The sequence below is a fragment of the Dermacentor albipictus genome, chromosome 3 (assembly GCF_038994185.2).
Source record: "Dermacentor albipictus isolate Rhodes 1998 colony chromosome 3, USDA_Dalb.pri_finalv2, whole genome shotgun sequence".
Classification (NCBI taxonomy): domain Eukaryota; kingdom Metazoa; phylum Arthropoda; class Arachnida; order Ixodida; family Ixodidae; genus Dermacentor; species Dermacentor albipictus.
This window is the reverse complement of record NC_091823.1, coordinates 115824969-115852415: the sequence shown is the minus strand read 5'-3', so window position 1 is coordinate 115852415 and position 27447 is coordinate 115824969. Positions and strand designations below refer to the sequence as shown.

Sequence of the window (27447 nt, the reverse complement as noted above, 5' to 3'; positions counted from 1 at the left end):
TGTAAAAGCTAGCACTGAGGCAGTACCCTATCTGCGCAGTGTGTTAGGATCATTGCTTCTTCGGGAGCCAAAACCCTGGCGGACACTGAAGACACGAGGCGCTGAATGCTAGATAGCACGAAGCAGGCGCCAGTGCTTCTCTCATTCCTGCGGCGTACTTGAGTCTCAGAGCGTTAGTGGGCTTTCTATGATAGAGATTGGAGCATGCGAGTTTTCGACAAGCCCTGTTCACTATAACCAAAATGCAAAGACCATGGTCGAGAAAAAAGCAGTACACCAGCACTCTGTGCTATACTGCCCGTTCTTGCAAGATAAGAGGCTTGCCTTCCGCATCTTTCTAAACCGGCTAGACGGAAAAACCTTTCTCGTCGGACATGATTTTCGTACCACGGTCTCGTATATAATAGCTGCAGAAGGCCGCAGGGGTGGTAGCTGCCGCGGGTCCTGAAGGCAGCGGGCTGAGCGACCATCCCTGACGCAGCGCTGAGAATCCCATTACGCCGGCGACTCCGATGCACATTAACTGTTGACTTCTTTTCTTTCTCTGATTATTTTGTTGTTTTCTCTGCTCTAACATTTCCCCAGTGTCGGGTACCTAACAAACTTAGCCCTGGTTAACTTACCCGACTTTCATGTTTTCCGTCCTCTCTCTTTCTCTGTCGCAACGACCGTGGTCGACGAGTTGGCTGCAGCTAAGGACGACGTCATCTTCAAAGCTTTTCTGCCGAACGCGCAGTTCTTGATAAATATTTGTGATAACTGTGCTTGCGCAGCGGTGTACCCGTTGTCGATGTTATGTTCACGAACGTATCGCTCAAGCGATCTTTGTTTCTCAGAACATTAAAAACCGCCAATGAGGAGGAGGAAGAAGAATAAGGAGAAGAAGAGGAGGAATAAACGTTTAATTTCGAAACTATACCGGGGCGAGCCTCAGTTCTACTCTAGGTGGGAGGTCTCCCCATTGCAGGAACCCTCTGGCCTTCACTACCTTCTTGGCCCTGGCGACGAGGCATCGTTGTTGGCCCAGGTCATCGCCAGTGAAAGCAAACTAAATTCGAACGTCTACGACTGACATAGTTTGTCAGACTGACAAGTGCGTTAACGACCGTTTAAACGGGCCTTTGAAGCTAACTGCAACTTGATCGGAAGCTTTGGGCAGCTATTTGCGACGAACAATTCGGTACGCGGAGGGAAATTGCCTCGTGGAGAGCCTGGAGAAAAGCAACAGGCTACTAATGGGAGGCGAAAGGAGCTAAGTACTCGAGTTGTCTTCACAGAACACGTGAAAAAAAAAAAAGAGTGAGCAAGCGCGGTGATTACACAGTAACTGAACAGTTAAAACAAAGCAAACCATCATACTGTTGGCTTACAGAATAACCAAGCCATGCTCAAATCATCATCAAAAAAAGAAAAAAGACGAGTGGTACAAAAAAGAAAAAGAAAACGGCATTAATCACCGCTGAATCTTTTGCAGTGCTATAAATTCTCTGCTTCGGGTTGTTACGGAACTAGGAAAGAAGGACATTCTCTCGGCACGATTTTTACTTTCTGGTTGACAGCACCCGTGTTCGATTTCCTTCTTTTTTTTCTCTCGCCGTCCTCGATGTCAGAATATATTTACGGCGCCTTCTTTTAGCCAAAGCAGGATACGATACATTCGACTGCAGCAGAAAGGCATCGTTTGCGCGTTGCTCGATATAAATATGTGAACTTCGTCCCGGATGTCCCACATTTCTTCATCATACACACTTTCCCGCAGAATATGTATTCTCTGCGCCTTTTCCCATCGTTCCGTATTCTTTTAGCCAGCCCGAATACGCTCGTCCGGGGGGAAAAATGTAAAAGCCGAACCAAGGGTAGTAAATTTCGGACGTTCTGTTCCTTTTACCCCAAGCTGAGGCTTCCTGTTTATCCGAAGCTCGCCTTCGCGTAACCGCCAGTGCGAGTCCTCTTGGTGGCTCTGCCTGGTTTCGTGAATGGGCCATGCGGCAGCGAAATCTCGCCCTTCGAGACGTTTTGACAGATGTCCGCGAAGCGTCGGGCATATATCGAAATCTGAAGACTGCGATGCATCTTTCATGGAGTTCGGTTTACTCTGTGACAGCGTCGTCATTGGGTTCGCGGCGAAGAGTCCACAATTTTGACATGGGCCTCCGCGGTCCCACTATACATTTATTTATAAAGAGCCAGATTCTCGTTTACAGCATTCATCTCACGACGCGTTGCAGTACACCCAACCGAAAAAAAGAAAAAAGAAATTGAGAGAAGAATTGAGAAGATTGAGAACCAGCGCAAGCACGCGTAAACACACGTCTGCGCGCCATAACAAATCTCGTTAACTGTAATAAACGAAATTACTAACGCGCACAAGAAACACGTGATCTGTCTGGTACTGAGACACTCATAGCAGTGGACACGAATATTAATTGGAAGTTTCACATCTCGATATATTCTCTTAGGACATATTGAGCCTGTCTGTCCACATACGATAAGCCGATTCGGTGTGCGAGTGCTTTCCCATGTGTAAGCTATTCGACAAAACAGCAGCACAAGCCGCGGTCAAGGAAATCCGCGAGTATTCGTCTAGAAATGGTCGCTTTAAATGAAAAATGATAAGAGATGATGCATGCAACACCGCTCGCCGTGCATACAATGAAGTTCGAGAACCCAGTCATACTTGAAAAATGTAGCAGGGCCCTGGTGGTTTTCCGTGCGGATGACCGGTCAGGTACATGGTTCCTGTGCAGTCCCAAGCTTGCACTTTACTGATGGTTTCAACAAATCTCCCTCCTCTGAAATCCCTGTCATCTAGTCGTAAGTTTACGCATGCGTCGCACGACATGACATTGAAATCCGATCGAGTAAGAACTCATGAGGCCGCGCCCGCGCGCATCGGCGTTCGGGCCTCTGTCTAACGGGGCACTGGGGCTGATACGTAAAGCTTTCAGGTTGCACTACAGCGTCGAGAGATCACAGGAAAGAATGGACTGCAATCCGCACTGTGAAAGTGGTCGGCCAGCAAAGCTGCGGTAAACCACCTGATCCGATTGGCCAATGTGATGTAGCTTTGAACTGGGTCCTGCCAAGCTTTAGCACGACGCAGACGTGAATATTGACGTTGCTGTTCCCGTCGCCAGTCATCGTATTCACGCTGCTCTACGGGAGTCCTAACTATGCGCGCCCTTTTCATAGCCCTTTCAGAAGACATGTGAAATCTGTTGCTCGAGGGATTCTCCTTTTACGTGTTAAAGTGCAGTGTCGGTTCCCGGCAGCGGCATCTTATGCAATCGTATTCTTTACCAGCAAACGGTTGCGGCGAACGCTACGCGCAAAGGCGAGCTTTCTGGTTCTTTTTCTTCTTTCCCCCACATGGCCGGAGCCACTCCTGCCGTGGACGCGTGGAGGCGAGTGCCATCTAGTGGTGCTACAGGGAACCCAGGGGCGTACGCGGCGCGCGCCTCCCGCTGTGATTGGTTGAGCTTTTGTCCGTGTACACGACAGATACATCGGGGGGGGGGGGAAGGGGTTAGAGGTATACAGCTTCACCGTAAAATACGTTTCGTACTCCTCTTTTATATGGACGTGTTTGATTTTACTTGATTTATTTGATGAAATTGGAAAATATGTCAGCTTTGATCGCTAGCTTTGACACATATGCTTCTTCAATTAGCAGTCAGAAATACACGCGCACAGGCACACACACACACACACACACACACACACACACACACAAAAAAAAAAACCGTCAGCTCTCGGTAGTGCTTGGCGTGTTCAACTCTGAACAGTTGCGCGGACGAGTGCACGCGATGCCGCCGCAGCTTTTGCGACGCAGTTTCGCCACATAAGCCCTCGCCTTCGCGTCGGATAAGCCTGCGACGCCTGGTAGCCTCCGGGGTGCTGTTTACGCTGCGCAGCGGCACATGCTTCGCGTGCTGGCTATCGCTGCCATTACTTCGCCCTTCGAGCGAAGCTGTAATTAATGAAACACTGTGGGCATTTAAGGAGTCGTATTAGTTAATGTCCAACAATGCTGCCGCTACCTGTCAGAACACTTGATTCACTTTTGCGTTACGACCAATTCCTCTGAAAGAGATCAACTAAATTGTTTCACTGTTGCCAGGCCTTGTCTTTTCTTTTTTCTCTTTTTTTGTATCGGGCAGTTGAAAACAATCTTCGGCCCTGCTAGCTCCTTTAAAAAAAGAAAGATATCAAGCCGCAGATATCGCCACAGCGGCCTCATACTGTTTTCCTTTAATCTCGCGTGGGTTGTATGACCCTATAGAGTTGCGTACGGCTGTTACACGCTTTGCCTCTCAAACACGTTGCGTGTCTCCGTACCAAGTAAACAGACGAAAACACAAGAAGCTGTATACTTTGAATATCGGTTCGCTTTTGTGCATGTGCGTGCGTGCGTGTGTGCGCTTATTGTTGAAGAGGCGAACAGTGCAATTTGTTTCACAACCTTCTTAGTATCTAAGTACACGCGCAAAGCAAGATGGAACAAACCTTGCCTCGTTATTTTTACGGTTAACTTTTGTTTTCTGCTCTGATATCACGCTTCGGTGTCTACAAATAACGCTGTCGAGAGTTCCAATTCCAGCGGGCATGCGTTTCTGCATGGGTATGCACTTCGAGGCAGGGCCATAGCATAACTTCTGCTTAATTTTTTTTTCATTATAAACAGTGTCAGAGCACGAACCAATGGCTTGTTAGCTTTAAACGAGAAAGCCGATTTTTCTCTCCTTATTTCATTCTTTTATCTTTTCTTTTTTTACGGTGTTCCGCTTGGCCACTGGAGCTCACACGCGCATGTTCCTGGCGTGCGGTCCCAGCGAGGCAAACTTTTCGCAAACTAGCATTTTCAGCAAATTCTGAAGGATACTGAACGCGCACAAATAATGGCTACAGCTTTGCCGCGTACCTCGTCGAGAAAAGAGAGACAGGTCCGTGAACGTATTTATGCCCCGCGCTCCTGGCACTTGCTTTGTGTTTTTGTTTGTTTATCGTAGTGCCGCGTGAGCGTCTTAACTCGGCGGCTTTCAACCCCCGCCGGAACACTAACCTCCAACGTCCACGCTGACTGCCCGCGCCGCGTCATTTGAAATTGCATTGTTTAAGTATACGTCAAGGGGGCTCTCTGTCTCTTTCTTGGGCACTGTGTACTTGTCCGGTAAAAGGTTGAAAGCCGGAAATGCTCTCTTTCTCTCAGGCATGTTTAACTTCCAGACGAACATAATCCACAATAAAGTACTGAGGCAGACAGTTCCGGAATCGTATTTCCGACGCGCGTCACATCGCAGGCAGAATGAGTCTAAGAGGAAGAAGAAGAAGAGAGTGGCAGGTTAGGTACGAGAAATGGCGCGAAAAAAATAAATAAATAAAGCTGAGACCACAATTTGCAGCGTTCCTGCAATGCTCTTACTCGGAATGAAAAAAGAAGGACCCGTCGCAAATCCGCTTTCAAGCTGCAAGTGTCACAAGCAGACAGCGAACGGAATGACGTGCTACGCTTCGTGGCTTTCTTTTCTTGCTTCTGTCGTCTGTGCCTTCTGCTCCGCAGACGCCACGTGTCTGAGCACTTGGTCTCGCGTTTGTTTTAGCCTTGCAGGGCTTTGTCCGAAGATTCAGTCAAGGCTCATTTCCTTCTGCGCCACTCGCGACGCTCAATGATATTTCCGAAAGTCAACGTATTTGCGTTGCGACTACGCTGAGAGAAACGTGCATAGCATGTGTAGAGAAAAAAATAAAGAGGTTTGGTTTTATTCATTCTTTTTCGTTCGAAATGCAGAAAGATGTGAAGGTAGCTCTTTCTTTAGGGCCGGCTATTTGGAAGTTCGAAGGGAATTCGAGGCAACAATTACCGCGGAGAGAAAAACAAAGCGAAAAAGAACAAATCTCAACGCGCTTCAAACACGTAATCGCAAGCTACAAGCACAAAATTAGTGTCACTCAACGAGCATCAGCAACGACAGCAAAGTCGAGTACCTAGGGTGGACAGCCATCCATCACACAGGTGCAGTGGACCACACGCAAAGTCCCTTTTGTGGACACATATACACGCAGCGGCCACACTTGCACTTAGGAGAAAGCTTTAGCTCGGGGCCCAACTCCGACGCGGCCTATACAAATACATGCAAAACGTAAAACGTAAAACATAGAAACATTTTTCTGAGATAACCCCTGGCCCGATCTTAATGAAATTTGTTGCATTTGAGAGAGAAAGTTAAATTCTAGTATCGGTTGGAAGCGTAATTTTGATTTGGGGAATGTATTTTGTTAAAAGAATTTTCAAATATTCGAAAGCTTAAAAAAATAGAGGCACAAAGTTTACCAATTAATATTTCTGCATCAAGAATAGATATTGTGGTTCTGTAAACGGCATCCACTAGATGATTGAAGTCGAACAAAGTTGATATGTCATCTGATTTCTTACGTGAATTTGTTACGTTGTGAACAAGGCTTCTGCAAAAGTTGTATTTCCATATTACTAAATTTTTTTTACGATTCATGTGTAACATATCAATTTTGTCCGCTTTACATGTAGTATTATAAGCAATTCACATAACTGTGATATCATTCTTCATTGCTGACTTACAGAGTTTTAAACTCGATTGTTTCGTTTCCTGAATGTTTTCGATTTTTGCCACTGCTTAGTAACATATTGACAAGCTAAATCAACATTTCCGGACCACCGATCATTAGATTATAAGTTTTTCTTTTAAATGCAGCAAGCCTCGCTAAATTTGGCGCTGTGGTTGCGCAGAAAGACGAATTCTCCTTTTACGTGTATTAAGATATGCTAACAGTTGCTTCGCCGCCCGGATTCATGGCCGATCCCCCAGAGTGGGTTGCGCATTTCACCAGGAAACAAGAACAAGGAGCAGCCGAGCTAAAGCTTGCTTTCAAAATCCGATCTCGGCCTCGATCTCTCGAGTTCTCTCCTTTCTGTGCTCAACGTTTCGTCGACCGCTGGGCGTTGTGCATGACGGAGAAGCACGTCAATGCCGCCCCTCGTGACCCCCCCCCCCCCGCCCCCCACCCCCGAAATTGTGTCTCTGGCGTCGCCTTCCTCATCCATGCAGGGCACGATGTGTGGGAGATGTGTAGCGAACGCGTACTCCTCATTTCATTTGATTTGCCGGGAGCCAGACAGCGCGCGCGAGGATCTCGATGCGGGCGGCAACGGAAAGCGGATTTCCCAGCTTACGGCGCGCGCGTTCCCGGGAGTGAAGAACGAAAATAAACATAAAATGGGTAAGAAAATACAGCGGAAACCCAGCACCATGGTACTTACGAATACGCGCTCCCACTGCGCTATTTTTTTTATTTAGCTGTGCAAACAAAGGAACCATGAAGAAAGAGGCTATGCATATTTCACGTATTTCAGATACGCGGTAAAAGCCGGAACGCAGAACTTCGTTTGGCGTCTCATCCGCTTAAGGGATAACCGTGTCTCCGATGCGGAAGGAGACGAAAAAGAATGATGATCTCTTTATGCATTCCGAAAAAAAGAACATATTCATTACGATGAAAAAAAACGAAAAGAAAACCGAGAGGCATTAATTCTCTCTCTCTCTCTCTCTCTAATGTGTGCACTCTTTTAGCGATACAGTACACGTAGTGTAAACACTGCGGTGCGTTTCATTTCGCGTCTCCTGCAGAGAGAGAGAGAGAGAAAGAGAGAGAGAAACAGAATCGAGGAAAGACAGGGAGGTTAACCAGACGCACGTCCGGTTGGCTACCCTGCACTGGGGGGAGGTGTATAGGGATGAAAAGAGAGAGAGAGAGAGGAGCTCGAGAGAGCGCGCCTCCTGCAGGCAACTCCTGCAGAGTTTTGTAGAAACTATACGTGCAACACATTGGCGCGGTGGCACGTTTATCGGTGGTTCACGACACTCCGAACATCAGAGATTGAAGGCCATTTGTGTCGCGTACTGATAAAAGGCTCGCCATACCAATTAAGTGTTAGTATTGGAAAAATCAAAATAAAAAAAAGGGCAAAGAGACGCCACGTATCCGAGTTCGACCAACGAGAGGCAGGCCCGAGTGGCTTAAGTTGCAAGGCGATATTTGTTCCTACGCTGCATGCGTGTTGCACGGAGCGTTGTCTAACGTGAGTTTAGGTTTTAACGCGGAGAGATAACCAATTGCCGCAAGCATTGCGCAACCGAGCAGCGCTTATCTTTGAGGTACACCATTCGTCTTCGATACACTTGCGCTGTACACCCCGCAACATGGCCGAGAGATTTCTCTCCACCCGGACCGGCACCATGTAAGTCACAACGATGCTATGGTTCTTGCTTTGGCCCTGGTTCGCGTTTCAGAATAACACCGCAAAGAGCGGTTCACGTTAATAGTGGTCTTATATAGCAGGCTCAAATGCAGTTTGAATGGAAGGAGGAGAGGGGTCCCAACATGGACGTCGGCTGCGTTAGCCCCACGAAGTGCGCTATGCGTTGTCCTGAGTCACACTTAACGTCCGCCAGCACAATTCACGGAGAGGCTAGCACGGCCTCGAGCGAGAGCATTTCTACCGGTGTTTCTCGCTAGAAAGGACAAAAAATAAATAAAGCTAGACAAGTAACGGGAAGCCATGCTTTGCGGAAGCATAAACAAGTCGTCCGTCTTGTGAACTTCGCGTTCCGCAACTGCGTACTTGAAACCCTGCGCGCGGTTGCTATTTAAAAAAAGAAAGAATATTTCGCTCGCAAACTCCCTCCTGATGTTCGCACGTGTCGGCGCAACTGCGCCTGTTGCACTGAGTTTCTACATTTGCTTCCTCGTTGCTGGCAGAGTGAATCCGCTGTAACGCGCGTTCTTTCCTCACAGGCTTGGCGTATTCCATCTTACGAGCTGGCCAGGAGGTAGTTCTCAATTTTTTTTCGTTTTTGCTTGCAGACGTTCTCATAGCAGCCGCATACGACACATATAGCAGTCACTACCACGTGGGCGTGACGTATGGGTATAGGACCGCAGTTTCCAGCTTGTGCCTCGATCCAATGAGCGACAAATGTAAAAATAGCTGTGATCAACGATCCTACAGCTCGCTTTCGAATGCGTTGGTGGCCGGTACTCAGGAGCAGCCGGTTGCGAGATGTGCAAAGTTTATTCATGCAATCCTAACTGGGAGTAACGATGTTTGCACGTGTCGGTCCTGACGATATTTACACGTGCTTTCGGAACCGGTCGATTTGGCTCGTTTGGATTAACGATGCATTTGGGGCGAGATTTTTGTCACACGAAAGAATAAGACTACGCGATCTAAGGAAAAAATAGATGTTAAGAAAATGCAGCAGAATGTCATGAATAATTCTAGACGTGCAGAGAAGCATGGCGCCGGCTGTCCGATGCAGGGATGCGCGAAGCAACGCCAGATTTAGGAGAGGCGAGCAAACGGAAATGGCGGTATTAGAATCCCGTCAACCTTCCGGGCATAAATTGCAATAGCCCAATTTTTTGTTTGTTTGTTTGTTTGTTTGTTTGTTTGTTTGTTTGTTTGTTGCCGTTTAGAGACCGTAGCAAATCGCCTGCCTCCGATGCGGCTTTAGAAGAGCAAGCATGACGTCGGTCCTGGCTCCTTTCTTGCGAGATTTTCAAGTGCGCATGCACGCGAGTACGCATATCGCTCGCAGGACGCACGAATAATAAGAATCCTTCACCGCGGAACGCACACATTATGTGCAATAGTCGCGCTTCCTCAACACTAAACAAACAAAACAAGAAGAAAGCAGCCCAAGAGAAAGTAATAACTACTCATTTCATACCCACACAAGGAGCAGCATTAGCTTTCTGCATGTGGTAAAATGCATCGTCCTTTGAAAGAACGCAACGAACAATCTTTCTGCGGCTGATGTCATGGTTTTCAAACAAAACTCTTCTTCGCTATGCACCTTACTGCCTGTAACGACGACCATGTCAACGGGTTCTTATAAGCAAATTTGCATGAGAAAGAGCTCGCTTATTTACAATGGCAATAGCCCGACGTCGCGCGCAATATTTTGATTATATAGCTAGAGTGTGATGCATATGCACGCAACTAAAGTCTAATGCATTTAGCTGGTTCTTGCAGCGCAGGAGAGCGCACACCCCACTCAGCTTTACGCACAAGCGGCGTCGCTCTGAACAGAAACCACCGTTGTCCCGCAAAAGAAATACCCAAGGCAGCCTTTGTTTGTACGCCAAGCCACGCAAGCTTCGAGAAAAAGAAATTACATATTACGTAGCGTGAAAGGAATACTGACACCTGTTACCAAGCTGCAGAGGCTCTACCACGCGCATCTCTCACGTGATTGTAATAGCACTTCGCAAGCGCGTAGGTTGGGAAACATTAATTAGGTATAATAATTTGATACCAAGGATCATCTGAACGTACGCTGGTCCTGGCGTCGTCGACACCGTTGTGACGTCGTGACCATGGAGGAAGAAAATGAAAGCTATGGGAGGGCAGCATGACGTCACGCAATGAGCCTCCTGGCAAGCGAGCCTCTCCGTGAGAATAAACTCTTCGATTTAATTGTTCCCCCCTCACAGTGTCGGCCCAGCACGTGTCCTTCGAGATTCGGCGTTTTGGCGGAGAACGTTTGATTTCCGGTAGCTTTTAATTGATGCGCACTTGCTCGAAGATGGGCATGAGAGGGGTGTTTTAAGGTGTAGCTTTCCTTGCCACAGAGTTTCATCTAATAATCACCAGAGGGAACTCTGGCGCTAGTGTCTACGGAAGCTGCAATGGGAGCGGTTTAGCGAGCACGAGAGTTATGGGAAGTACATGTATTTGCCTAAACATCGTCCTTCTGGTTTCAACCGGCTTCGGGACGTTGTGAGCTCCTCATTTTCAACAATATACGGCGCAATGCATAATTAAATCAGCACTACTAAAATTGGCCGATGACAGGATTCGAGCACAGGACCTCTAGCAGAGAAGCCCGATATTTTACGCCACGTACGCATGCATCCACAAGCGATATAAAACTCCCTTATGAATTTATTGCAAGCAAGCCAGTGCCTTTGGACGCTTAGCGCGTTTTGATTTGGCCACCTCGACAAGCTCAATCGTTGCACTCAGTAGCGATCGTGCGTCTTCGCGGCTTCTCGGGCACTTCGAAGAGTATAGATTGTTCAGAAATTCACGAGAATGAAGGCATATAAAGCGTTATTAGCAAAGTCACGAGAAACTTCTGAGTCCACAAACACCAAGATCAAACAAATCCATGTGCTTTCTGTCATTACCGTGGTGGTTCAACGATTGCAGCTCAAGAATTTCCTCGAGTAATTATTGTAGGAAACTCTATGCTCCCTGCAGAATGGGAGCCCTCAAATCTACCGCGCCCTCTGACGTGACAATAATGTGTTGGGCCGACTGGTCTGGCTTCAATCACGTCGCGCAATGGTCTTTTCTGGTTCATCTCTCCCCCGCGAACGCGGCACAGAGCAAAAGTTCGAAGGAAGGAAAAGAAGAGGTGAAAGTCAGAGAGGTTAACAAGATTAAGTGTTCGGTTGGCTCGTAGAGCACTTGAGGTAGAGAGACAACTAGATGTCGTTTCATAACCGTAGCTCAAAGTCAATTGATCTTTTTTATTGTTGTTATTATTATTTCTTCGGTTTCGAGCGCCAACTAAGCTCCCGCGCCACCCTAGGCATCGCCTGACCTCGTCTTCTTTCCTAGGGCGATTGCGTCTATTTCGCTGGCGTTACATAACTTTCCCTCTAGAGAGCAGCAATGTCTTCGAACGATATCAGCAGCTCAATGAAACTCGGCGGACTGAAGTAGCTTGAGCACCGGCCGGAAAGGAGACGTCTGGGGCTGAATTGAGGGATGCCACTGTGGGAGGCGGCTCGCAGTAGGCTGGTTTCAGTCGGCCAATTGCGACAGTGCCAGCTTTGCCACGTATGTTCACGATGTATTTGGATTCGCGTCTCTCCAGTATGGGAAAGTGTTCGAGGTAGTGGGGGTGGAGAGCAGGCCGAACGGGTCCATAGCGGACGGAGACGTTGATTGCGTTGGTAAGGTCAGTTGAAACGTGAGGTGTGCGTGCTGAAATTGGGCGACTTGGACATGGTTTTAAATCCCGGAAGAGGTCGCGAAGAAAGTGCACATATTCGTGAGTAGAAAGATCAGCCGAAGACGGTTGTGGTGCGAAGAAGTCGTTTGGAAGAGGGAGTGGAGTACCGTAGGGCGAGCTCCGCGCTCGAGCCCCCGATGTCCCACTTCAAGGCCCACCGGGTATCCAGAAGAACCATTGGTAGACGTTGAACCCACTGCGATGGCGTGCCATGAACAAATAATCAGTGCTGTCTTGAGATGTCGATGAAAACATTCCACGCGGCCATTGGTTTGGGGATGGTAGGCGGCCGTACGCAGACGGTTGGCGCCAAGCAATCGCAGGAGCTCTTGAAAGAAAGAGAAAGCGAGACGTTGTTCCAGCACCGAAGCTCAATCTCCACAAAGTTCTTATTTATTTATTTATTTGCTTCTTTGGTCGGCAGCGCCTGCTGAGCTTGCTTGCTTGCTTGCTTGCTTCGTATACCGTCGCGCGTACCCACTACGCGGGATTGGCTAAAAAGCCGGCGAGTAAACGGGCAACGGTTATAGGAAAACGTGTGTTCTTGAAAGGAAAGTAAGCTAAAAGGAAATAAATTTTAATCAGTTTAATTTGAATTTTGTAAATTAATAAATAATAAATCAGTAAGCTCTCGCGCCACTCGTGACCTCGCCTGACCTCGTCTTCTTAGGGCGATCGCTTCGATGTCGTTGGCGCTACAGGCAATCTGCACATGGGGGTGGAGTAAGGAGCAGGAAAGATTAGAAAATAGGAGATGTTAAAAAAATGAGCACGGCAGTTCACACATCCTATAGTTTTCCAGTGAGTCCTGATTCTTTTAAAAGCCTTACTAGCGCTTTTAAAGTAGCTCGGGCCGACGTCGGCTGGGACCAGGGTCCAAGAATTCTGGCATCCGTAAGGGGATGGTTGTCAGTCTTATCGAGCGTGGTGCTGAGGACTTTTCTTTGCGCATCGAAATGACGACAATCACACAGAAGCTTCACATTGAGGTCGTGTGGCTATTCCGATGAGGTATGAGTGCACATTAGTCAAGTCTACGCCAAGCCACGGGTGGCAAATGAGAGTTACCTCCCGTCGTGGTAAGCGATGTCGAAGGCGGGGCTTCATATGACGATCCAGTGAACAAAGGCGCTGGTTTTTAAAGTCTGCCGAATTCCATTGGTCCAACGTAAGCTCGCGAGCAAGCGCATGGAGCTTCCTTGCTGCGTCTGTTCTTGACATCGGAATAGCGACGCAATCGCCACTGTTATGTGAAGACCGACTGGCGGCGTCTGCTCCCTCGTTTTCAAGGATACCACAATGACTTGGCAACCACTCAAATAGGATATCATGTCCTGTTTCAACGTGCCCGATGGTAAGTTTCTCATGTGTCCGGGACGAGTCGTCCATGGGGGTCCACGGCGTAATGCAGAGAGCAAACTCTGGAGGGCGACCTTGGTATCACAGGAGATGGACCATTTCTGGTGCGTTTCCTGATTGATCAATTGAATCGCTGCACGCAGTGCTGCAACCTCGACAGCCGTCGTTGATGTCAAGTGCGATGTGCTGAATTTTGTCACCGTAGATTTTGCTGGGTCAAATACTGCAGCTGCTGAACTGGAGTGCATGACCGACCCATCGGTCTAAACATGTGAGCAGTCGCTGTGTACTTCATGTGGTAGCAATAATGCTGCCGGCTTCAATGCTGCTGACGTCATTTGTGCCTTCTTTTTGATGCCTGGAATGGTAATGTGCACTCGAGGTGAATGCAGAGACCATATTGACAATGAAGGCCGTTCGGCTGGGACGTAATTCGATTGTAGCAGTGATCCGTGAGTAGTCGGGAGACGGCTAAAGCTCGTATGCGGCCTAGTTGTTGGCAGGCAAGCAAGATGGTGAATGCGTGTTCTTGCGACATGTCGAATGTGGGCTCTAAGAGCATCGACTGCAATGTACGTTGATGTAGGGCGGTCACGCGTTATGGCGGTTGTGGATTCTGTGGATGCACACTTAGAGAGGCCTAGACACATTCGTAAGGCTAGCAATAAGGCTACGTATGATGACGTACACGAAGAAAAACTGAGAAATGAATACATAACAAGGCAGCTCGCATTTTCTTTCTTCGAACTGCTTTGGCGTGTGGCCGCTCCAGCGGCCGCAGGGACGACGCACGCCATTGTATCATGACGTCATTACGCCTCCACCTACTGGTGTACTGAAACGGAAATTGGGCCCGTATTCAGAAAATTTATTACGCGAGAAATTCTCTTCGTCAGAGCATATGCCAGGCACATCGTAATGTCGGACACATTATCAGCGACAAACAGTCCTTATGAGGGGATGGATTTGCGAGTGCGGATGATGGCGCGTCGAAACAAGTATAGACGGAGTTCCCAAGTTACTTCCGTCATCGCCGTCCTTAACACTCAGCTAAATTTAGAGGCTAACGAAGATATTAGTACTGTCCGCCGGTCCCTTAAGGACCAATAAATGAAATGAACGAAGTAGCAATTTGCAATACCCTTCAAACATGTAGGACCCTCGATCTGACGCCACTTCTGATGCAAATTTTAGGCATAGAGGGACAACTAAACTTTACTACGAAGCGCATAAGACAGCAGCATCTATGAGCCTGACAGATAAGGCGTGTTTCTTATGTATGAACACACAAAGAACAATGTGCTCTCGCGCTCAATATGTGCTACAGCTCAAAAGCACCTGGCAAAGCATACTGAGTGCGATAGTAACTACAAAGTCCGCTGCGGAACGGACCAGGAGGTGGGCCAATATCAATATTTTTTCGAATACGAATGGAAATCGCAGGCTTTCATGTGGGCTTCCGTCGCGAAACCGAAAGCAACGTTTGTACCCGTTTTGTTTCTGCACTGCTTCGAAAACCTCTGTCGTTTTTTCACTTCTGATAATTTGTGGTATACTCTTTGTTTAGCAGACGGCGAACAGCAACCCGACTTTAATAGTTGGTTGTTGTGAATTATTTGGTTAGTTTCAACGCTCGAAAATAGCGAATAGTTAGTTTTCGAATACGAATGATATATGTATGAATTCGATTCGTTTTCGAGAGTTTGAACATTTCGCCCACCCGTAGTATAGACTACCACTCTTCTTTTTTTTCTTTTCGCGGACACGGCTGACAGAAACACGCGGCCGGATCCTTGCGTGATTCACAAACACACAAGTTCCAAAGTGCGAATAAAATGTAGTTTGACAGTATTTTTTTTTTGTTTATAGAGTGTTCGAGCATTCATCTCGAGCAAAAAAGAAAAAGAAAAGAAGAAATAGCGTAATTCAGAAACGTCATATCAATCATGCGGAAAAAGGGACAGCAAAATAATTTAATTCATAGTTCGCAGGTTCCGAATCGACCTGCTGACTCAACCGCATATTCACACAAACACGGTGGCGCAGATTGCAGCCAATGGGTGCGTATTTGCGTACATTCCGCGGAACGGCCACTGTCAGAGCATCCCTCGTCCAGTTTTCTTTGGCTGGGCTGGACAAACAAATCGTCACGCAAACACTAGAGCAGCGATAACAATAAACTGTGCTTGGAGATGCGAGCAAGTTAGGCACGGTATACACAGCCACCGGGAGCAGTGACGGGAACCTCGTTGTGGTGGCAGCTGGCGCATTGCACATTCATGTATACTTGCGAGTAAATGGTTACACCGCGGGGGGAATGGGCGCATTTGTGGCGACTCGCTTTGAGCGCTGTAGGGTAACTTCGTTCTTTCCGGGACAAAGAAGTTTGCCAGCATTTCGGGCAGCAGTTAAAGAGGAATAGTTGCACTTTGGTCGAGAACGTGCTTCGCTAACGCCGCTGGCATGGTATTCATTCTACGCCCTCTTCACGCAGAGTGGCGCGTATACCTAATTATACCGTAAACACAAGCGGTGCAGCTGTGAACTGCCCTCATTGTACTTTCCTTTTCGAGATTCACCCGCAGAGTTGCAGGGAGTAAGGATGCAGTGAACGTGGCATAAATTTACCACGAAGTTCGTGCTCGTGTGCGTGTGTGCGTGTGTGCGTGCGTGCGTGCGTGCGTGCGTGTGTGCGTGCGTGCGTGTGTGTGTGTGTGTGTGTGTGTTTGTGTGTGTGTGTTTGTGTCGACAGCAAGCAACAAAGAAGCTTCACTGAGGCTCAAATGGCGAAGAGAACTCTAATTACACGGTTTGCAACTGCGACACCATATTTACCCGTTATGTGCGCATGCGGGGTGGTTGTCGAGTTCACAGCGCGCAAATAAGCGAATGTTTTAAAATGGATAAACAGAATTCATGGTATGTAGTATAGTAATCAACTTATATTTATTAAAAGAGCGAGCAACGTCTTAGCCCTAGGCCGCCGGCGTCCTCGCTTCAGGACGCTGGCCTTCCGCAGCGCCGTGCCAACCACGCTTGCCTGGTCCTCAGGGTTTGGGGCTGGCCCCATTACACATTTTCGTGGACAGTGTAGTAGCTTCCTTGTTCCTAGAACCTTTATTTTTCAAGTCGAAGTTTATTCCAACTCTGGAATAAACCACGCCTGGAAAAGGCTTGTTCTTTCCGCTACGAAGTTTCTCACGAAAAAAAAAATTATTGCAAATCAAATGAAAAAGAAAGTTTAATTGCCTTGCGTGTCGGAATTTAATTTGTCTTGCCGAGGAAAAGTTCGCAAGCTGCAATGAAGTTTGAGTTCGATCGCGTTCGCATGAAGCTACCAACATGTGAGCGTGTCTGTCGGAAAAGGGAAAGTTTGTGAGGCGCTTGCTTGCCAATTTCGCGAGAACTTCGAGCCCCTTGGTGAGGAGAAAAATAAAATAAAAAAACTGTGTGGTGTATTGTCACGTCTCTGTGCGGCTGTTCCTTCCAGCAGATATTCGGGTGCGAGGAACAGCTCGGAAAAAAAAAAAAAAACACGGGTTCTGCTATCGCATGGCAGGGGTGGGCAGCGTTGTGAAATTAATTGTCGGTCATTCTCAAGGTTTTTTCTTAACGCGTAATACACCGTATTTTCGCGATTCTAAGCACCCCCCGATTCTAAGCATCCCCCCTCTATTTTCGCGAAAAAGTTAGGAAGAAAGTTTGCATGCGAATCTAAGCACCCCCCTATTTGTTAACAAGAGCGCGTAGCCAAGGCCGCCAAACGCGCTTGCTCACTCCGGAATCGTTGCTCGGCGGACCTGCAGGCACGCGGTCGATGCTTCTGTTGGACGCGTTTCACGGCCATCTGACCCCGGAGGTAAAGACAAAGCTTCGGAACATCAATAGCGACGTGGTTGTGATTCCGGGTGGCATGACGCCAGTGCTGCAACCCCTCGACGTTTCAGTCAGCAAGCCCTTCAAAGCTAATCTCCGACAGGAGTAGGAAGAATGGGTGCGAAACCCTGACCGGAAGGAGGCGCCGACGGGAAAGCTGCAGAAAGCGTCCCCATCAACCATCGCAAAGTGGTTTTCGGACGCGTGGAAGAGGGTCCACGTGGACGTTGTGGTCAAATCATTTAAGTGCTCGATCACAAACAACTTCGACGGAACGGAAGACGACCTGCTGTGCGATACCGAGAGCGGCGGTTCAAGCGGTGCGATGAACTCGAGTGGCAGTGATAGTGACTGAGCATCCTACACAAGCGGTGGGTTCACTGTCTGCACCGATTTTTCTTTTGAATGTTTGCAAAATAAAATGTTATTTCTCGCATCCATCTCGTCGTGATGTCGCAGCGAAAAGAGGGAGGGGGGGTAATTCTAGATTTTTCGAATCTGAGCACCCCCCCTCACTTGGGGCATCGCGATCGTGAAAAAAAGGGGGTGCTTAGAATCGAGTAAATACGGTAGTCGTGTATTTAGTCGTGTAGTCGGTAGTCGTGTATCACTGTAGTGAACACTATCGTGCTTAAGGACTTCAGCGAGAAAGTGAAGGGAAGAGCGACCTGCAAACAAACGTAGGTCGCTGGGAAAAGAAATACTTAGGCCGATAATTGGGCGAGATACGAGAGCTTGAAAGGGCCCCCATCAATAGGCCCCACCACGAGTTGCGATTGTATACATTTGGAAGTTCTAGAGCGCCGCTCAGCAAGAATTTAACCCCGAGCTTCTTTTCATAATTAGTTCATTATTAGAGGATATAGCCGAAATTTAAACATTGCGTCGCCACGCTCCCACGGGACAAGCAACAACGTCAACACAGACCCCTTTGCCCCGACTAGCATCCGCAAGTGACATTTCTTCCCTGCCTTTTCCCATCCTGGAGCCGATCCTTAAGTCAAGTTTACGGTCATGAGCCCCGCCTCATTTTTAATGCGTCAGCATTAAAACGGTAATGCGAACGAAAATCCGACTGTCGGCTTGTGTATGGCAAAAAAGAAAGAGGGGGAAAGGAGAGAGGAGGCCGACTCAAGTGGAAGGGGAGGAGGCACCTGAAGGACCCTGTAATGCGGCCCGAACATTTGGCACTAGGCCGTCAGCAGATGCAATTCGCTCACAGGCAAGTCAGGGCGTGCATCGCTCATTCAGGTAGTGGCTTTAGTTAGGGGCTCCGCTCCGTTCGTGTTTTGTGTGCTGTATAGTTAAACGGTACGCTGGACACCGCGCCTTCTACGTGGGAAAACAAATGGTAACGCATTACTATCGTATGAATACCGTTGATCACCCTCGTTTTTTTTGTCATTTTCTTTTTCCGAGCGGAACATTTTCTGCCGCAATGTTGCACGTTGTCCGTTGAACGGTTTACCGAAGTCACGCGCCGTATTTGGTTGCGTCTAAGGCAGTGCGTCTTACGAAGGGACGTTTTTGTGCGCGTGTCGTTGATGCTCCGGCAGAAATCGAAACTCCTTCGAGATGTTTTCGTTTGATATTTCAGCTGTTTTCGTGACGTGCAATCCGTTTGATACTTTGGAAACAGGAAATACCAGCCCGGGACCTAGGCACCGGGCTTGTCTGTTAGCAACGCTCAGATTTATAGAGGACAGCTTAAAATCCTCTACACTTCGACAGCAATGGCTGTCATTGCCTCAAATTCAAAATAAAATCGCGATATATTTATTTACCGCCAGGCTAACATGAGTAGCAGATTTAAGCCATGAACATTTATTCATGAGCTCATTTTTTTTAATTGATAAAGGAGAGCTGATCCATTAATGTGGATGCTGTTGACGACCGTTGCAACCCTACACGATGGGTCCATTTCTCGTGTTCTTGCTGACACTGGTTAGGTTCAGCCCAGTGTATTAGCTTAGAGGCCTCTAGAGGCGTAAGGAGTATCACATCAGAGGTGGTGCAGAGCATAGTCGACGTAAAATTGCTCCCGAACCATATTTAGCCACACAGAATTACTAGCAAAATGTGCCCAGCCTGAGGTGTTTGAGGAAATCGTGTGTTCTTTTCACCATCATTTCATCATCATCATCATCATTTCAACATTTCACCTTCGGCGCTCAAGACGCGCATTTCCGGATGTTATAAGTTCAAGCAGTTTGAAAGAAGAAAGGTTCCTTGGTACAAATAGAAGGTGGAGTATGCGCCACATCGTTCCACTTACTTACGATGTTACTGATACTTACTTACTTACGATGTTACTGAACTTACAGGTATGTGGAGCACTTATCCAGAGCATAGTGGGTATTTCACTGGAACTCGAGTGAACAGTTCTGCGTGCTGAAAAAAGTGAAAAAAGAAGTTCCGACATGTGAAACGTCGTTTTACATATTATGAAATGCTACGCGACCGTTCCAACAAGTAATCGTAAAATGTTTTCCCAAATTTTTCACTTATAACCGGAACTTAAGTGGAACGAGTGAGAGGGAGTAATCGCGAAGTAGCCTATTCGAAAGCGCACTGAGTTATTGTATATACAATAAAAAAATTCACTAGTTTGGTAACATAACTCACGCATGCCAGACCTTGGTTAACGCAATTCTTTCAATGTGACCCTCATGAAAGGTGCAATATGTGTGCATATATTATCAGACCGCGTTATTTTTTAAGGTAGTAAGCATTGTTTGTCCTCTTCAGGTAATTTTAGTCTGTCTATGTAGCCTTCTTTTTTTGTTTATTGACATGACGTAATAGGAGAAGTTGGCATATTTAGGTGGCACCGCCTACTCCTCAGCAAAAAAAAAGTGTTTTCACAAAATTTGCTACAAAATGGGGCATGAAAGTATCACCTAAAGCTGTCAGTCAGCTAAATTCTGTACATGAGTTCAGGAACCCACAGAAGGTGAACAGTTGCATATGCAAACGCAATTGCTTGGAATTGTCCGAGAACGCATAAAGGTCACAGTTTTCACAGACGAGTGCACAGACCCGTGTAAGTACACCCATACGTGACGAACTACATGAAGATTTCACAAACTAACACGCATAGAGTTACATCGTGCGTGCATTTTTCAGCGGTGAATAAAATTTAATGTAAGCGTGTACGATGCTGGTATTTTATAAGAAAACGTTTAAAGCGACAAGCGCTTTTCTATGAAGCCCCGCTGTTTGCGATGAGCCAAGTATTCTTTCTTTAAGGTAAATGGTAGTCGACCTAATAGCATTAAATCTGCCCTCAATTTTCGTCTTGCAGTTTCGTGCTTTCGGCACTCGAGAAAGAGCGGATGTACATTTTCGCCTGGGTGGCCACAAGAGCACTGCGAATAGGCGCACGTTTAATCCGACGCACAAAAGGTGTTTCGCGTAGGCTGTACCTACCCTTATGAAAATATGAGATGAGTTTCACATGAAAGTCTGACGAGTTTTGACATCACAGCCATTAGACTTTCTGATGAGTTTCTTTGGAATTTTCTGATGTATTCCTAATGTCATTCTATAACATATTGGCCACCGTCTTTCTGTAGAACTCTTGACGAGTGATTTTCTTGTGAGCATGAAATGTCTTCCTAATGTGCGCTCCAAAGCAGTTTTCTTGTGACTTTCTCACGTCTTCCTAGCGAATCTCTAATGAGCTTATACATTAGACTGCCGGTGCTCGTATTACTCCTATAACAAAATTGGCCACCACGTGTGGTAACATTTTCTCATGTGTCCCAATGGCAGTCAGACCTTATTTAAATATGTTACCTTTGCGTGACTATCTTTGGTGCTATATATATGCAGCCTGTATGCATGTATGTCCAGTGAAGATGCAGCACTTCTGACATGTACATGGGCCCTACATATGCTGCATGTTAGACATTACTCAACGAAAGAAATTTAACAAAAACATTTATTGGGCATATCAACGCTTCCTTAAATGCAGAAGGAGGTTAAATGAAAGGAAAACACAGTATTAGCCTGGTTACGGATGTGATATCTCCCTTTCATTTAATCTCGCTACTTATCACTGAGGAGAGGCTGTTCTTGAGGTGGAGTGTTGTCATCTTGAAGTAAGTGCATGTGTACCCTGCATGGTAGAAAGGACAGATAATTAAGAAAACTTGGCAATCAACCACAGAAATACACGCTGTATCACTTGCTGCAGAACGGTCTGGAGACGTTATAGCTAGTTCTGCGAAAAATTTATGTGCTGTCGGTTCACACAAAGTTGAGGAACCACTGTGTGGCCTTTGGGTGCAGTAGTAACTACAGTAAGCAGAAATTGCTCTTGGCTGAACAAATGTGCAACATGGATCAGCTGTGGCGTGTGTACATGTCGTGAACCACTTCAGCTATATCGGTTTCCACTTGACAAAGGACAGCAGTGTCTGTGGATTGCTAGCGTGAATGAGAAATTCTCACTAATTACTTGGCATGGAAATGAGCGTAGGAGTGTTTGTGTATGGGCAACCCAATGCATCCCAGAGACATCCAAGTGCCAGTCGTTATAGAATATTTGCATCAGCTACGGGCACAGTTCTCATACATTCCAAGCCTACTATGTCATGCATGTGTTGGCCTCGTGAATGATGGCATATATCCCATTCAAGAAATACACCACACCATGTCTGGGGTTTTTTATCATTTACACCCGAGCACTGCTTTCAGAGGGAGGGCACAAGTTGCAAAACAATTGCGTAGAAGCATGACAAACAAGCTTGCATAAAAATAATTTAATAAATAAGCATGGTGGTTGCTATGCCACGTCATTAGAGAGTATTCCTCTTTGTCATGCAATCATAATGAGCGTCGACTGACACACGTCCCATTTTTGGCTGTGGTATTCTTCACTGATTTTGTTGTATCAGTCGGTTGCCATAGGCGAACGAAACAGATAAACAAGCTAAATCTAGTGCACAGCTTGTCAGGTCAATGCATGGTCAAATAAGACGAGCACACTGGTCCTTTGAGTGAATTATGGTGCTCTCCTAGGCGCATGCTGAGGCACCGGCTAGTCAGCGTGCCCGATGTACATTGGACCAAATATGCACGTGATCAAAAGAGTAGCCTACATTAACCCTGAAAGATACGAGACAAATTTTGGGTATTTTTAACTAAGCAAGCCTCCAATGCCTGGGTGCCTTTGTCAATTCACTTGTGGACTGCAATGCACGTATATTTTCAGCAAAAATAAATTAGGCAGCATATGCACAACAGTCATGTTGTATGGTTTCCCTTCCCTTGCTGCGCAAATTTTGTCCTGAAAAGTTACAAGTTCAAGTTCAAGTTTATTCATCAATGATGTCAGATTTACAAGAATTGTATGCAAAATGAGCATTACACAGGGAGTCCCAAAGTTACAAACTGTCAGGGGGACTCCCATACATGAAAAAATAAAAAAGACAATACAGATCAAACATTGGTTACGGTGGCATTACAGACTAAATAAGAAACAGCGCGAAAAAAGAAGAACTCAAAACTGTAAGGCAAAAAATTGCGAAGAAGACTTCTGTAGTGAACAAGCAATGCAAATGTAAAATACAATAAAAATATGAGTAATAAACGTGTAGTACAATAGCTAAGTCAATTATGATTACACTCACAAAGGCAGTGGTTAGGATGAAGAGAGTTGCTGCATAAAGTATTTCTTAACCTGATTCTTGAATATGTGCTCTGTGGGGGATGATTTTATGGTATGTGGAATAGAATTCCATAGTTTTATTCCCGAAAATGTGGTAGTGAACTTACCATAGTTTGTGCGCACTTTAGGCAAAAGACGATTATCGAGTTCAGAGAACCGAGTAGTGTTAGTATTTACAAAAGTTTCAGTAACAAAGCCATCTATGTGTGCAATATTACGAAATAACTTATAGATCACGATTGTTAACTTTAACTGAAAGAGCTGATGAAGAGGATGAATGTTTAAACTGCAATAAAGTGGCGTTGCATTCGATAGGAAATGGCTGAAAGTCATGAGGCGAATCGCCTGATTCTGCATGCGTTGAAGTTGGCTGAGGTGAGCGAGGTATGTGTTTCCCCAGGCTGATATGCAGTAAGATAAATGGCTGTGAATGTGTGCATGATAAAGGGAATGGATAATGTGTGGCTGAAAGTACGAGCGGGTTTTGATTATGGCGCGTATTCCAAACGATATCTTACGGACAAGTGACTGCGCATGAAGATTGAATTTCAGATGCCTGTCTAAAACTACGCCAAGAAACTTAGTGCTAACAGATATTGGTATTAAGTTGTTTTCAAGACGCACCGATATAGAGTTCGAAATTAGTGTCGGGGAGGAATGAAAAACCATAAAAACCGTTTTTAGAGGATTGATGCACAACATGTTCTTTTGACACCAGGAGGTTATGTTATGCAGATCAACGTTAACATTTTGCTGTAGTTCGTCGACATCATTAGCACAAGTAAAAATAGTGGTGTCGTCTGCATATAATATACAGTCTGTAGTGGTTAGAACATTAGGTAGGTCGTTGATAAATAGCAGAAACAGCAGCGGGCCAAGGATCGAGCCCTGAGGAACGCCTTGATATATGTTCTTAGCAGATGAGAGTTTGCCGTCAATCTGAACAACTTGAGTACGATTAGTTAGGTAGCTAGAAATAAGCTGAAGTGCTGGGCCAGTTATGCCGTAAGATTCAAGTTTATGCATTAGAATTTTGTGATTAATGGTGTCAAAGGCTTTTGTTAAATCTATGAATACACTTCCAACCAGCAGGCCTTGGTCGATTGCCTTCTTGACTTTGTCGGCAAAGGTTAGAAGCGCAAGCTCAGTTGAGCAACCCTGCCGAAAGCCATACTGTTTAGGTGATAGTAGATTAAATTTTACTAGGTAGGATGATAAACGTGTATGAACTAGTCGTTCAATGATTTTACTGAAAAATGAAAGAATACAAATAGGCCTGTAGTTATTCAGAAGTTCACGATTGCCTTTTTGTGAACAGGTGTTATTTTACCAACTTTCAGAGAACTGGGAAATAAGCCTGCTTTAAACATTTTGTTAACAATATCGGCTATGATAGGAGACAGTTCATTAGAAACTAACTTGATACGTGATGGGTGAACAGAGTCTAGGCCAGGTCCAGTAGACCTAAGCGAAGATATAACATGAAGAACTTCCTTTGCATTCGTAGGTCGCAAGTAAAAAGAATGAAGATGACGAAGCAATGTTGGTAATGGGGGATCTGTTTGAGAATCGCAAGTACTGCTAAAATACTCGCTGAAGGCATTCGCGATATCAGCTGGGTGGCAGTATGTATGTGTCTCAGTTTTTATTTTCGTTACATGCTCACGGCATTTATTATTTAAGAATTCGTTAATGACCTGCCAGTTGCGCCTCGTATTATTGGCATTATTCAAAATCTTGTTCTGAAAGTAATCTCGTTTAGCACATTTAAGTGCTGCTGCAAGCGTGTTCGAATATTTTTTGAAACGAGATTTAAGTTCACAGTTAAATGGTTGACAAATTACGTTTTTGTGGAGCCGATTTTTCTTCAATATACATCGAAGTAGCGCTTTCGTGACCCAAGGTTTTCGAGGGGAACTGAAGAAACGAGTTAGGATAGATGTAGTAGTGCATTCATGAATGCAGCGTGTAACTTCAGCCAAGAACAACTGATAAGCCTCTTCCGCGGAAGATTCACAGAGTACTGCGGTCCAGTCATTTGACTGTATCATAGAAATAAATTTTTGAGAGTCGAAATGTACTTTCTCTTTCTTTTCAGTCGCTTTAGAATTTTCTCCAGCTAAAGTCAAAAATACAGGGTAGTGGTCGGTTATGCTGTGCTCGATGACTCCTGCCGTATGATCTGTAGTAAAGTTGGTTAGTATGTGATCAATTAACGTATTAGATCCTGTCATGTCACATCTAGTTGGAGAAGTGATTAGAGAAGCAAGGCCATAGCTAAGAAAAGACGCAAGATAATCAGAACATGATGGACTATTAGGGTCGATAATGTTTATGTTGATGTCTCCGCAGATAATGACATTTTTGTTTTCGTTCGCAACAGTGTGCAACAATTTTTCAAACTGCAGACAAAACTCAGAGTATGACGATGATGGTGAACGATAAATGCACGCTAACACTGTGTTCCGGCCATCAATTGAAAAAACACCCTGATCAAATTCTAACCATATAGATTCGCAGATCAGATTACAAAAGGCAAGATCATTGCGGCGTTTGTATGGCAATGATGATTTAATAAATATGGCAGATCCGCCGCCACGTGGCGTAGCACGATAGCAGTACTCTGCATTGTACTCTGGTAGCGCATATAAATTTCTATCGTCCGGTGACAACCATGTCTCAGATAGACAGATAAAAGAGAAGTTGTGATTAATTATGGAAAGAAATGCTATGAGGCTATCATAGTTTTTTCGTAGACTACGAATATTGAAATGTATTAGCGATAACTTGGAAGTTTCATCACTGAAATGTTTTTTAAGATCCTGACAAGAAAACATTCTTGAGCAGGTTTAAGATATGCAGCCGCAAACACTAGTAAGCTAGGTGAAAACAGTAAGATCACCCGCACTAGAGATCCGGTACACACGGCTGTCATCTGTCTTTCGCGCCTTGATTACGCAGTGGTCTGTCCAGAGGTGTTTCCAGCCTCTTGCCTTTTTCAACTCAAGAGCTTGTGCAAACAGCCGCTTTCTTTCTTGCGTAAGATGTTCATTTAGGTATAAAGGCTTCTGATCCTTTTGTGGAAACCCAAGGTTCACAGTGGTCAAGCGAGCCTTGCGTGCCTTTTTCACGAACTCAGTTTTTTTCTCGGGAGCAAAAGCGTGCAATAATATTTGTTTCCTTTTTAGCTGGTACACGATGTGCAGTATCGATATCCTCAGGAGCGATTTTGCATCCTATAGCATCACCCATAGACTGAACAACCGCAAGACAGCTTTCACCTTTAGTTGCAGGGACACCTTTTATTTCTACGTTATTTAGTTGGGAGTACTGTTCCAGTTCAGAAACCCTGCGCGCCAAGTCGACATTTTCATCTTTGAAAGCCCTGTTTTCAACAGCAAGATCTATATTCTGCTTCTTAACCGTCTCGAAAAGTTCATTAAACATGTTCAGGCTATCACGCATCACAGCAACCTCAGCCCGTAAAGCGTCCATTTCTTTTGACAACTCAGCATTGGTCGGCATTGTGTAAACAGCACAAAATTTGGCAGCAGCGGCAGCGGTATGCACAGAAAAAAATATGGTTGGAAAGCAAAGGAAAAAAAAAGACCAACCTGTGGCAAAAGTAGAAGTAGATTAGCGACTTGCTCGCGACCGCAACCGCCGCTGCCAAACGTGAGCGACAGCGTCAGCGATGCCTGCTTATATGTGGGAGCTTGGCCGGTAGAGGGCAGACGCAGCAGACCAGTCACTATCGTGACGAGGTGGTCAGCTGGGCACCGCACGTGTAAAGGTGATAGCCTTTCCTTGCTTCGGCTCGTGGATTGTTCCGCATATGCTGTGGCAAAAGTAGAAGTAGATTAGCAACTTGCTCGCGACCGCAACCGCCGCTGCCAAAAGTGTGAGTGTGTTTACTGTTTACACGAACTGATTGAATTGAAAATTGAATCGAGAAATGCAAGGAGGCAAGCGAGGCTTGCTTGGTTAAAGATAGCACCAAATTTGTCCAGTGCGTGTCAGAGGCACTGTGCTGTATTCCTTTCACATGTGGTCAAATGTACATAGCGCAGACTGGCTGGTGCCTAAATATGTACCTGTGAGATCACCATATTTCATTCAAAAGACCAGTATGCTCGTCGGACTTGGCCACACATATCTGCAATGGGGCTTCAGGCCAGATTAGGATTGTTTATCTGTTTTCACCCATGGCTGAAAATTGGCAAGAGAAATCAGTCAGGCGCACCACATAAATAACAATAAGTGTGAGCCAGCCCCCACTATCAATGCATGAAGAAAGGCATCCTTTGTAGATTACAAGGGATAGAAATTAGTCTGTGCCTATTTACTTCTTTTTATGCAGACACCGTTTACCATGATTTTATGCCTTTGAATTATACCTTCTGCCATCCCTCTCAAATTAACTGGTGCACAACATAAGTGCACATCCAGTGCTATTTTTGTTAGTCCTTCCAACAACTT

The 27447-nt window shown here is 45.9% G+C and overlaps 2 protein-coding genes across 7 annotated transcripts in view; one reads left to right on the top strand and one right to left on the bottom strand.

The window, feature by feature from the left end:
* The window catches only part of LOC135916881 (adenylate cyclase type 8-like), a 729759-nt gene that overhangs the window by 448931 nt on the left and 253381 nt on the right, over positions 1-27447 (top strand). The window lies entirely within an intron of this gene.
* Positions 1-27447, bottom strand: part of LOC135910420 (arginine/serine-rich coiled-coil protein 2-like) — a 45702-nt gene that overhangs the window by 16117 nt on the left and 2138 nt on the right. Inside the window, exons 3-4 of one of the 3 annotated variants that reach the window (XM_070535960.1) lie at positions 26583-26806; positions 19617-19685 (exon numbers count right to left, since the gene is read on the bottom strand). The gene's annotated coding sequence lies outside the window, so the exon portion shown is untranslated. Of the gene's footprint in view, positions 1-19616; positions 19686-21219; positions 21415-26582; positions 26807-27447 lie in introns of those variants that run through there. The other 2 variants (XR_011512872.1, XR_011512871.1) reach the window with 2 other exon arrangements.